Consider the following 12721-nt stretch of genomic DNA (forward strand, 5'->3'; position numbering starts at 1 on the left):
TGTGTACATTCAAATGCAGAATTTCTTGTTGTTTCAAGTCCAGATACAGATGTACTCATTTTGTTAATTGCACATTTTGGCAAAATGAAGTGCAAACAGTTGTGGCTGAGAATGGGGACCTCCAAAAACCCAAACATATCCCCATACACAAAGTGCATGACAGTCTGAGGGTGCAGGTTCCCGATATTGAGAATATTCTGGCCTTCCATGCAATAACAGGCTGTGACACTGTGTCCTACTTTGCAGGATATAGCAAGAAAACATCCTGGAAAACATTCTTGGAGCAGCCTGCACTTTTAGATGGACTTGGCATGGGTGAACTGACTGAAACCACCATACATTCTGCAGAGAAGTTCATTTGTCGTGTTTATGACACCAACGATGTCAGCTGGAATGATGCAAGAGCCACACTGTTCTCCAGATGTCGGGGACCTGAGGCTCTACCACCTACGAGTGATGCTGCTCAGTGGCATATTAGAAGAGCACATTATCAAGCTCTAGTATGGAGACAAGCAAAAAAACAAATCCAATTCTACCACCTAGTGTATAGAGGAAATGGGATGGGATGTCATCAATGGACACCTGGAACCCAAACTGATGTCTGTTGCAGCAATCCCCAAAAACCGTAGCTTGATGGTTACCTGCAGATGCAAGTGTGGTTGGAATACAAGCAAATGCAGTTGTCGCAGTGCAGTTAAAATGGTTCGTTTTATGAATACCGTTTGCTTTATTACCTTTATCCCATCTGTTATTAATAAACGTTGTTATTAATAAACAACCTTGTTTTATTGCCTTAATTCCATCCAACATGTTTAATAAATATTTGGTTATGACTCCTGCACTATTTTAGCTATATATGACATTTAACCTTAATGCTATGATTTTTAACGGATTGGTTTAGAAATAATAATAAAAAAAGAAAAAACGTTTTGCTCATTTTAATATGCAAATTAGAAGGTTTAAAACTCAGAATTCAGCTTGGTAAACACAATATTCAGAATCAGCACCCTCAAATTATGTAAAAAACATGGTTTACCGGCTTTTCCTCAAATTTGCCGCTAGAACTCCTCTTTTGTGAAAATTGTACTAGACTATATCAGATGATATTGACACACAAATGGCACAAACCTGCTCTTCATGTCAAAGCTGAGATCACTTTTCTTGGCCAAATGGTGCAGTCAAAAAATGGACATATTCAGGCCTATGCGCTGAGCTGTTCACACATTTTTTTGTAAGTGAATGGGGTCACATCATAGGGATTTTAAAACTGCTCTCTTTGAAACATTTTTAAGAGTTGGCTTATGATCTTCACACAGTTTGTATTCAGAGCCAATACCTCTCTGACAATGCCTTTACCTAGTTGATACAAAAACCCCAGGACAGGTCACCTCTCACTCTAACTGCCACAGTTTGTGACATTATCATCTTGACCATTCTACCATTCATTTCAATGAGGGGGAAAACAGAGAGAAAACTGAGGAAAAACAAGTCTGGTGAACGAATGAAAGGGGGTAGGCCAGCGAAAAATACTCCACCCTGAGACCTTTTCGAGCCGTTCGTTTTGGCACTCGAACCGTGTCTCTATCTCGAACGCTGCAACGATTCAAAGCCACTGTACTAATGAATGGCGATTCCCATATGCCGAGGTGAATGGAAAAATGTAGAATAATAATAAACTGTTGATGAACAATTAATATGCTGTCCCGCAAGCATACTAAATAAACTGTTGGAGAACAATTAGTATGCTTGCTGGGGGCAAGCAGAGGCCTTTGGCAAGCATACTAAATAATACTATAGGACTATTTCATACATGGTAGACACAATCATCTGCTCTGGGAACTGTCCATTTGTTACCAGCGTAGTTGACAAGAATGAAAACCGTTCTTATTATCTGCATTTGCCAGAAATGCCTGCCAATCTGGTAACAAATGAACCGTTCCTAGATTTGGACTACACTACCAGAGCAATGCAGTTGCCAAAGATGTTTTCCAACTAGAGGTGAAGTGCAGCTGTACTAGTGCTTGTACAAATAGACCTGCCAGATCTCGGTGCAAGTGCATGAAGGCAGAGTTTAAGTGCACACGTCTGTGCAAGTGCACATACAATTTCTAAGACTGACTACTGACTGTTTTTGCATCTGTTCTCTGTCATAGTTATTGTAGAGTGGAGTATTGAAATAAATGTTAGCCCTATGGTCTGTTTACTTTTTGAATGTAAGAAGAAATGATGTTCCTCATAGTATTTATCATCATCATCATCATTACTATTATTATTATTATTATTATTATTATTATTATTATTATTATTATTATTATTATTATTATTGTTGTTGTTGTAAAGTTTTTAAGTTGTGAATAAAATGATTGCTTGATTGAAAAAAGCTGGTACTCATGATCCTAAATTCATAAACTCAAAGTTGCAAGTTGGGTCCTAAATATCACATAGGCTTTATGAAGCTATATTTGTGTATATGTATCCTAAGTATCTGTGTGCTTCAGGGATATTCTGAACAAATCAAGTTAAGTGATAACCCAGGCTTTATTTACAATAAATTGTAACAATAAATTATGCTTCATTGCAACTTGGAGGGCATTTCCACCCTTTATCTTAAAAAAGCCCGGATTTAGCTGTCCATTGGCTAAAAGTGTGTTTATTACATAGTGTGTCTTTAATCTGGTAACCAACTATTTAGCCCACCGGTTTCTCCTCTTCATGCTGAATCCATACATACCTCATATGTTAAATTTGGTTTAACTAATAAAAAGTTATAGCAGTTTATATATTTTAGAGCGCCCCCCGCAGGCCATTTTGTTATCTGTGTGTTTGACACTCGAACTCAAATTGTTCTATAGACCCTAAACTTCAACTTGGAAGTGAAAACCAAACTTTAACATCAATTTGAAATGACTGAGCCTATTACGACCCCACTATTATCCAATCTACGGTCTTATCCAATCTACGGTCTTTGATTGAGATCAAAGAACGTAGATTGGATAAGAATTATCACTCAATTAAATGTTCCTAAACCTGATTTTTGTGACAATAGAACCAGCAAAAACACCAATTTAAAAAAAAATGTATTAGCTACATGTTTCTTGAATTTCATTCAATTGTGTCATAGAATCTATGACCACATATCCGCCTTCTTGGATGTTGGGTGTTTCGAATTTCCGAAAATTGGAAACTGGTGGATTTGAAGACTATAGGGTTCGCAGAACATGAAAGAGCCCAAATTGGAAAAAATCTATATGAAATGTTCCTGAACCAAGTTTTTGCAACATATTGACCATCATGCCCTGATGAACCCAATGTGTTGAAACATGCATGAAACCAGAGTTTAATAAAGGCTTTTAACTGTAGTAGGCTAAGGAGTGTCTCGAAAGTTGTTTTTATCATTTCATGTTAATGGCTGTATTTTGAATTATTTTAGGCGAATAATAAATTAAAATGGTCATATACTGTAAGTTGTACTCTGTCGACTTTTCATTGTGTCAAAGAAATGTCTTTTAAGGAGCAGTCCACCCTTTTTAAATGTTCACATATTTGCAGTATTACACAGGAATGTGCACCACTTTCTTCTCAGTGTATTCAGTACTTATTGACATCACCTTAGCACACTGAAGTAAATGGTACAATTAGCATCAAGACACTCTCATCACTGGACTGAATTGAATAGTGTTGCACCCTGGTACATTTTACATTCATTTCAAAGTGCAATATAAATCCGTTTAATGGTGTTTTATTTGGTAGGCCTACCATATACTTCCACTGTTACGCTTAATGTGGCTATAATGGCAAACCATGCATTGCAAACACATACTGTAGAGAAAAAAAAATATTCTCATATTGTACCAGGGCTTAACTATTACACATAAACAATGTCCTGAAAAAAGGTGGAGTGTTCCTTCAATGTTATCCCATGGAAATATACATATACTTACAAATCTGCATAAATGTAAGCGATGTACACACTTCTGTGATACACTTTATACTCTTTTCTGTAAAGTATATGAACATGAAATGAACTAAGTCATTAACTGGAAGGTGTAGCGTATTGTTAATTGGTTGGGCATTGGCTTCAAGCAGAGTAGATACACCCCTGCCCCCATACCCACTGTCTCACACTACCGCGCAGCTTTCTTCCTCATCTCAACAGGCAGCTAAATTTAGAACTACCGCGCCGTCTTGTGTGTGTGTGTGTGTGTGTGTGTGAGTGTTACAGCTGGGAGCTGCGTAGGGATGTGGTGTGCGTGTGTGTGTGTGTGTGTGTGTGTGTGTGTGCGTGCGTGCTTGTGTGTCTGTGTGTGTTACAGCTGGGAGCTGCGTAGGGATGTGGTGTGCGTGTGTGTGTGTGTGGGTGTGTGTGCGTGTGTGCATGCGTGCGTGCGTGTGTGTGCGTGCGTGTGTGTGTGTGTGTGTGTGTGCTGGTTCTGGCGAGGCGTCAGCTCTGCAGGCATTTATAGCCTCCCGTGCTCCTGAAGAATGAGGATAAATAATGTAACTACGACACCACGGGGGCAGGACTCCCTCAGCTGCTATAAATAAGCCTTTACATGGATTCCTACAAAACGTGTGAGTTAGCACATTTTAGGGAGGTGTACATGTATAGTAGGCTATATAGTGTATATGGACTGTATTGAATATATTTTGCTGCAAAACCGGTGAGATGGCATATGTTCAAATTAACAATTGAAATTTTCTTTGGCCATCCTAAATAATCCTAACATGGATTTCAACGTCAGTGGAAACACATTTTAGGGAGGTATACATAGGCCTTTCAGATGGGTGGCGTTATGACTCTTCGGCAACCCTTTACTTGATGCCGGTATCATATGTGTGACATAACAGTGTCATAATAGTGTCATACTGTAACACAGTCATGCATGTGTCATAATGTATGATTATGTCATTAAGTGACATTTGGTTATGGCAAAGACATCCCTAACAATGTCAACTTTTCATGATCATAGAACGTTTATGGCATTGACGTTATGACTATGACTCGTTCATGACTGTCTCATGGCACTGTTTTGACAATAGTATGACCCTGTTATGCAGACGTATGATGCCGGCGTCAAGGAAAGTGTAACCGGCTCTTCCTCCACTGTCCCTCTCAGCGTTGGGTCAAGGTCAGTTTGAGTGGCACGTCAGTAATGATGAGGAGAGGTTGTTAATCCAATCACATACAAGAATTTTTGATTAAGAGCATCATGCGAAAACATGTCGGTGGTGGGGGGTTCCCAGATGGCATCATGTAGTCGAAACACACCAGCTGGCGAGAGTCATGTTAAGTGTACCCTGTACACAGCATCCAGCTAAGTGACCATTTTCTTCTGTCGTCTTTGCCTCCCTGAATAAGCAAGGTATGTTATGAAATATTAAAGAGCCATTGAGTGGATGCACAATCACAAGGGAAATATTTAAAGTTAACATGTCATTCAAAATGTCAGACAAGAGGTTTCTCCAATCACATGCAAGGAATTTTGATAAAATCACACCTTCATGGTGCTATTAAAGGATAACTCCAGCCAATTTCAACATGCAGTTGTAATGCTCACACTACCATGGACTTGTCAGTACCTGAAATTTTTATATTTTTCTTCAGCCTGTTCCGAGATCCTGGTCATTGTAATGGGGGCAGTTGTTTGTTTACATTTCAGAAAAAAAAATGTATTTATTCCCAAAAAGGTCCAAAGGTGCAACATCAGCAGACAACTAGCAAACAGCGATACCTCATGGGAAAATATTTGGATTAGGCCTACAGTATGTTAAGAAAGTTTTTATGTAAACAAAATCTGCTCCCATTATAGCTCAGATCTTGGGAACAGCTGAGCCGAAAAATGCAGCATCACCGGTACTGACAAGTCAAGGGAAACGTGAGCAATACAACAACATATTGAAATTGACTGGAGTTACCCTTTAAACATATTGTCACAGTTCAAGATGAATGTTTGTGGAGCAAGTCGGAGGCACATCCATGGCAATTGCCAGGTTGCACCTCTCATTCGACTTTGTGAAATGACTACATGCGTAGACAGTCAGCAATACATTCTGCAGAACTGTTGCGTGATGGTTAGAAATCGTGTTCGACTTGACCAAATTCAGTCATGCTGTGACGAAACCATGATGTGTAACATGGTGTCAAACTCCAGCTAGCTCCTGCAGTTGCTTATCTTTGTTGATGCTTGTTGCATGGGTCGGCATAGGCCTACCACCTCCGCACAGACATACCCTTGAAATGGTTGGCCAGAGGTTCACTGGCGTCTGTGTAGAGTAGACAGCTTTGAATTGTGCACCAGAAAACTGGGCCGTGGCCTCTAAAATGCTTACGCCCTATTGTGATGCCAGTGAAAAAAAGATGCTGCATGCAGATCACTTGCTGTTCACACACGCGTCACGCATGACAACATGGATGATCTGATCTCTCAGGCTCTTCAGCTCTCTAATTAGGGGGTCTCAAACTCATTTTGGTCCCTCCCGGGGCCACACGCAGCCAATCTGATCTTACGTGGGCCGGACCAGTGATGCAACTGCAGAGTATTACAGTTTTCCTGAGGTGGATGAAAGTGAGTATATCAGGAGCCTTGACTGTACATGATGACGAGCAAAAAAAAAAAGTTTGCATCCGGCCGCGGGCCTTATGTTTGACACCACTGCCCTAAAGGCAATTGCAAAGAACGTTATGGATGGTGACGGACTAAAACTACTAAGTGCAAAGACACATTTTAAAAGTAGCCTCTGTACAGTTGGTTGGCCATGGCACACATAGCCTACACACTCCATTAGTATGAGTGCTTACTATAAAAACACTATTTTTAGGCCTTATTATGAGATTTACTGTTGGACATTAAAGGGTTTTTTTTCATTAGGCCTAATATATTTTTTTCCTCCATGGAATGACACTAAAAGAAGAATTTGGCTTTAGTCCATGCCTGTAATGCTTCTTCAGTTGAATGTTTTTAAACACCAAAAGGCAAAGGGGCAGCAGTAGTGACTTGACTCACTCAACTGTGTTACCAACCAGAGCAAAGGCCACCTTTTCATGGAAGAGGCCAGACGCCAAGACAGGAGGAACGACATTGATTTTCACTCATTGCTGTGTTTACCAGGGAGTGAATTATCTGTGTTCCCAAGGTGTTTATCATCAGGTTACCTTAAAAGAGGAAATTGTTTGCTTGCGCATCATACTTTGAAGAAGGCTGTCTGAGCCACGACGTGAGGTTTGCTGCTCAGTTCATGACATAGCCATATGCAAATATAGGTTTTTATAGGATAGGCCTACACCTTTTTTGGATATGAAGAGTGCATCCGCTTTGCTCTTTTTTTTTTGAATAATAAAAAGACCTTTTCTTCATCTTACAAATAAAAAATAAAGTTAGCTTAGTCAAATCATACACCTAAAGCTGTTTTCAGTTTGTTTCATCTCTGCTGCCCGATGACGCGCGCATGTTCAGTTTGAATTGAGCGTCCACATGCGCATAGGAGCGCACGCGACATTACAGACTGTCGCTGTTCAAATTGCTGAGTGCTGACCACCATAGTCACAGACGGCATTGAATCGGTCTGCTGAGAACTGCCTATTACGCCAAGAGTCTACATGATTGTTCTTTAATAGCTTCAGGAAGGAAACAGACACATTAACTATCAATTGCAACTGATTTGAGTTATTGTCCTATTGCACCCTATCATTTGCATTTCTACGTTACATTTTACCTACGTTAGCCTACAGCCGCGAGCACCGTTATATGCCAGCGAGGAAATTCGGCTGGAGACACCGGAGAGGAGTGTTTAACAGCTTGAGACGATTTGTTATCCTTCAACTTGGACTACTCGGAGAGCCTCTTTTTTAATGTGGAGGATGTTGCCTTTGCCTGAGGATATGTGCCCAGGACAGACGAATGTCGCAATCGAAGAACTGCCCCTGAAGTTGCCGGAAAATTGAGCCGCCATTCAGAAAACGCTGACAAACCAACGCGTCTTATTTCGTCCCGTTTCTTAGGTTATGCGGGCTTTTATTAGGTGACCCGGTGTTCCGTCCCCGCGCGGTGAATTAACGGCACGAGGGTGCGGGGGAGCCGAGCGTAGGCTACAATGCCACTTGCCCACCGCCGCACAATTGCAGGAATTCACTTGGAATTGGACACAGACGCCAGCTACAGTTTACAAAGAGCATAAAAAGTTTCTCTCACTGGCTATTATTTTATGTGCTGCTTTGAATTGTGTATGAAATTGAGAAGACATTGGGGCGCATCACTCGGTGGTTACGAAGGACATTGTGTTACAGCATTGAGAACCAAGAAGAGGGACAAATACCAACCTCATTTTCGCATACAGAGAGCAAGCTATTACAAAGGGGTTGCACGTGAGTAGCCTTCCTATAGGCTACATCACTTCAACCTTCGGAATTGGGAAGGTAGCTGTTGTGGTGTCTTAGAGAGCAAAATCTGCGATATAGCTCCTGAAGAGGTATCGCCTGGGAGTAGGATTACGCTTCGTGGACCATATGATATTTGATCTGCTGATCATTCGCAGGAATGTGTCTCATTATTAGCAAGCAGGTGAGTAAAAGCACAGTTATTTTACTTTGATCAAGGCCTAATCACCACTGAAAAAAACAGACACACAATGATAACGGTTATCAGAAGATAACCAGCAAGTTTTGTTTGGTTGGGAATTACAACTGGATTGTTTAGCCTAAGTTTTAGGCTACAGTGTTATGGTAGGAGTTTCGTCTTTGACTTCTGATTTAGGATCGAACTTCAGCCAAACTCATAGAAATGCAGATATAGGCTACTGTCTTTGACTTATAGGCCTACATCCAGTGTTTGAATCGCATGGTTCTTTTTGAACATGAACGCATGCTGGTTTGTGGTCTTCGATGGTTGTTTGTGTATTTCTTCGCCTATGTTGTGAGACAAGTGATGCCTCAATGTGTCTTCCACGTGACACTTTCTGATAATTTCCTCCTAGGCTGCTAGGCCTACGTCAAGAAGAGTTGAGAGAACGTGCAGCCATGCTGTATGTGGCACCCTGCTAGGCAGCCAGCAATAAGCGGTCTCATAGGCCTAATGTCCTTACCTAATGTCCTGTGAGACAATGGCCTCGTTTAGGCCTACGTGAGACTTTTAATTCAGAATTAACTTAATTAAATTCTGAATAAAACTTCCGCTTTTAAAACACCATAATAAACAATTAACAATTCGGAATTAGGCCCAAATAAAAAGTGCATTGTGAACTCGACAGAACAATTTAATTCTGAATTATTCTTTCTGAATTAAAAACTTCATGTTAACGTGGCCAATGGTAAAATTTCCCCAAGTTTTAAGAAAGATGACTCAAAGACTTCAGGCCTAAACTCAGTCTAAATGATGAGCTGATGATGGGATTATGTAAACCAATTGAGTAGAGATGTGCAAAATAGGCTACATTACTTGCCAATTCAATGGGATTTTCTGCACATTCTTGATCAAGTGAAAGAAACTGACATGCAGGACAAGATCGATGTTTCTATTAAAGTTCAATTAGGCCTACATAAAATATTAGGCTGATTGCTAATCTACATTTTGACACAGTAGCATTGTCTGAAATTAATTGACATGGAGGCTACATAAGACAGTGGCCTCTCAACATTGCTGCTTGGGGGGAAAACAGTTACATCATACAGAATATATGGAGGCTGCTCTCCTCTACCGCTGGTCTCCCCTCCCCTTCCCCTTCCCCCTCCCCCTCCGCCTCCCCATTATCCACCTGTCTACCACCTCCTCTAATGCACCACCACCCACCTACAGTATACTGTACTGTGTGGCCTGCCAAACACCTGTCAGAAGCCTGCTGTGGTGATTCCAAACAGTGCCGCCCGTCTCCCCTCATGTGCACGACGACTGCACAAGCAATTGGGGGGAAAACATCAATCTGCTCTCGCATGGTCGACTCAGGGTATCAGGATCTGTTCTCGCATGGTCGCTTCAGGGTATCAGGGCATGGCACAATAGGACTGCTCAGTTATCTGCCCTGCATGGCCAACGATATGTGTATTGTTTGCACTTTTCCGCTTTGGCAAACAATTTAAGTCAACGTAGCTGCACAATCATCTGCTCACTGGGCAGTGGTTTGACCCCCTAATTTCCATTTCAATGCTGCCAAACTGCACACCAATAGGCATACATCATTTTATTTATTTTATTTATTTGTCCTTTATTTTACTAGGGCAGTCACATTGAGGCTATTGCCTGTTTTCCAATTGGGCCCTAGCCAAGAAAGCAGCAAAGACGCAAAACATAGGACTCACAATACAGACAAAGACAAACATCTCACTAAAGGCAACATATCCACAAAAAGCAAGGCATAAAGATAAAGACATAAAAACAAGCAGTAGATAACCATGCAGACATACAAATATGTAGGACATAATCTAGCGTAAGCAGTATTTTATATTTGCAACCTTGCCATAAACAAGGTTCAAAGTCCAACATTTTCAGTGTGTGTTGATTTTAGGTGAAAGTCTCAAGAATGAAGTCCGTAGGCTATACACTTTTTCAAACTAAAAGGAGACACAAATCGACAATATTAATCTGAAGGCGGGTACCTGCTCATTACTGTTTTCAGCTTTGCCATAGAAACTTAAGCAAGTGATATTGAAGTGGTCTTCCTCACACAACTTTGCAATGCTCTGCACCCTAAACACATGTCCAAAATTATAAACGGATGTCTTTTTGTGTGAAATTCTCAGTCAGGATACAAGTCTGTAAATCTGTCTGATGAAAACTTCAGATCCTCCTTAATGTGTTCACACATTGCTCAAAAATGAAGGGAACAGCAAAAGAACACAATGGAAATTCTTGTCAGACTCCTGTGATATCCATATCTAAAGCTACAGTCACACACATTGCTACTACTTGCTGCTAGCTCACTCGCTTGTTCGCCACTCGCTCATGCAACATTTACTAATGTTCCAACAGGTTTAACTGTCACATCAAAAGTGAGAAGTAAACGGTCAATAATTTGAACACTGCATTCCAATTGGCTTCTCACTACTCGCATCACTCAAAGTTTTTTTTTTTTTTTTTAATTGTGATCAATTTTTTATTGTGTTTTTAATACATCACAGAAAAACAAAACAAACAAAACAAACAAAACAACGATAATGGACAGCAATCAACATCTACCCCCCACACACACACACAAACACACACACACACACACACACACACACACACACACACACACACACACACACACACACACACACACACACACACACACACACACACACACACACACACACACACACACACAGGTCTCATTCCCAGCTCGCTCACCCAGTTCTACAAAACACACAAAAAAATGTTAATCAAAACAGCTTAGCATAGTTGATGAATAGAAGCAAGAAGTACAAGAGGATAGTAGAAGAGAATAAGAAGGTGAAACAGAACAAGCCGTCATCCCAGCATCCTGCTTATAAAAGATGACCATATTTTTTTAAATCTCAGAATCCGCCCACATCCTATTGCTTGTACTCTCCACGCCTGTCCAGACCTCGCTTCGCTGGAAACTATACTTCACTTCATTGTCAGATAGAAGTATACAACTTCACTTCATTGTCAGATAGAAGATCTTTGAGCAAACTGCTCACCATCTTGGACAATAAGGCGCACCCACTCTACAACACAATCATCCAACAAAAGAGTGTGTTCAGCTGGAGGCTGAGAGCACTGAAATTCAGGACTGACAGACTGGGGAAATCATTTGTCCGTATGCAACTCTATAATTTGTCCATTAAGGACAAAGAGAAACTCCTGGACTTTTCTGCATGATCACCTTATTTATTTAATCTACAGATCAAACTGGAAAAAGAATTTCCCCTTGGGGATAAATAAAGTTTACTCTAATCTAATCTATACTAACTGGAATAAATATTCTATTGACTCTCTGACTGAGCGAGTAACTAGTAGCGATGGTGGTACCTATGTGTAGTATCTTAACGATAGTGAATCTATTTCACCTACTGTTGTGCAAATTGAACAGGTAGGAGGCGCCGGAAATGAGAGGTAACCAAATCACCTCCTATGATAGAGTGGCAATGAAGATGGTGACCACTGACATTTTTTCTGTCCTCATCCTTTCTGGCAGATGTTTTGGCCAAATGTGCATTTTGTCAGTGCTCCACTGTACCATAAGGCGGTGTCCATCACTCGCTGAAGTTCTCAGATCAGTGCCGGTCATCCAAGATGCACATCAATGGCAACTGTGACGCAATGTCCAGAACATGGATGAAGGTCTAGCATAGTTGGGTTTACAACCCGGTAGCAGAGTTGCTTCTTTATTCAAGTAGGTACAGGAGAGCCAGTGCCCTGTCAAATAAGCTGCAGTAGGCCATTCATGTGCATGTTTCCACTCAAATGAATCATAAGGAACAGATTACTCACTAAGAAGGGTATGAGGGCCCAGCGTCCAACCATGGAGACTGTGCTTACGGTTCCTTGTCAATGTTCCGACAGCCCATCAGTCCGACATCCCACTAGTCCGACCACACTCATTAGAACCTGGCCCAAGCCTAAACAATTCCTAACCCTAACCATCAGTATTTTGTAAATATTCACTTTAAAACTAACTGAAAAGTTAAAACTATGCCCAAACCATGTCCTAACCCTAACCATCAGTAAAAGCATGTTTTTGCCTGTGTGTTTTTTGTCTGAAAAGACGTACTGCCCACATGTACCCC

The sequence above is a fragment of the Engraulis encrasicolus genome, chromosome 2 (assembly GCF_034702125.1).
Source record: "Engraulis encrasicolus isolate BLACKSEA-1 chromosome 2, IST_EnEncr_1.0, whole genome shotgun sequence".
NCBI lineage: Eukaryota > Metazoa > Chordata > Actinopteri > Clupeiformes > Engraulidae > Engraulis > Engraulis encrasicolus.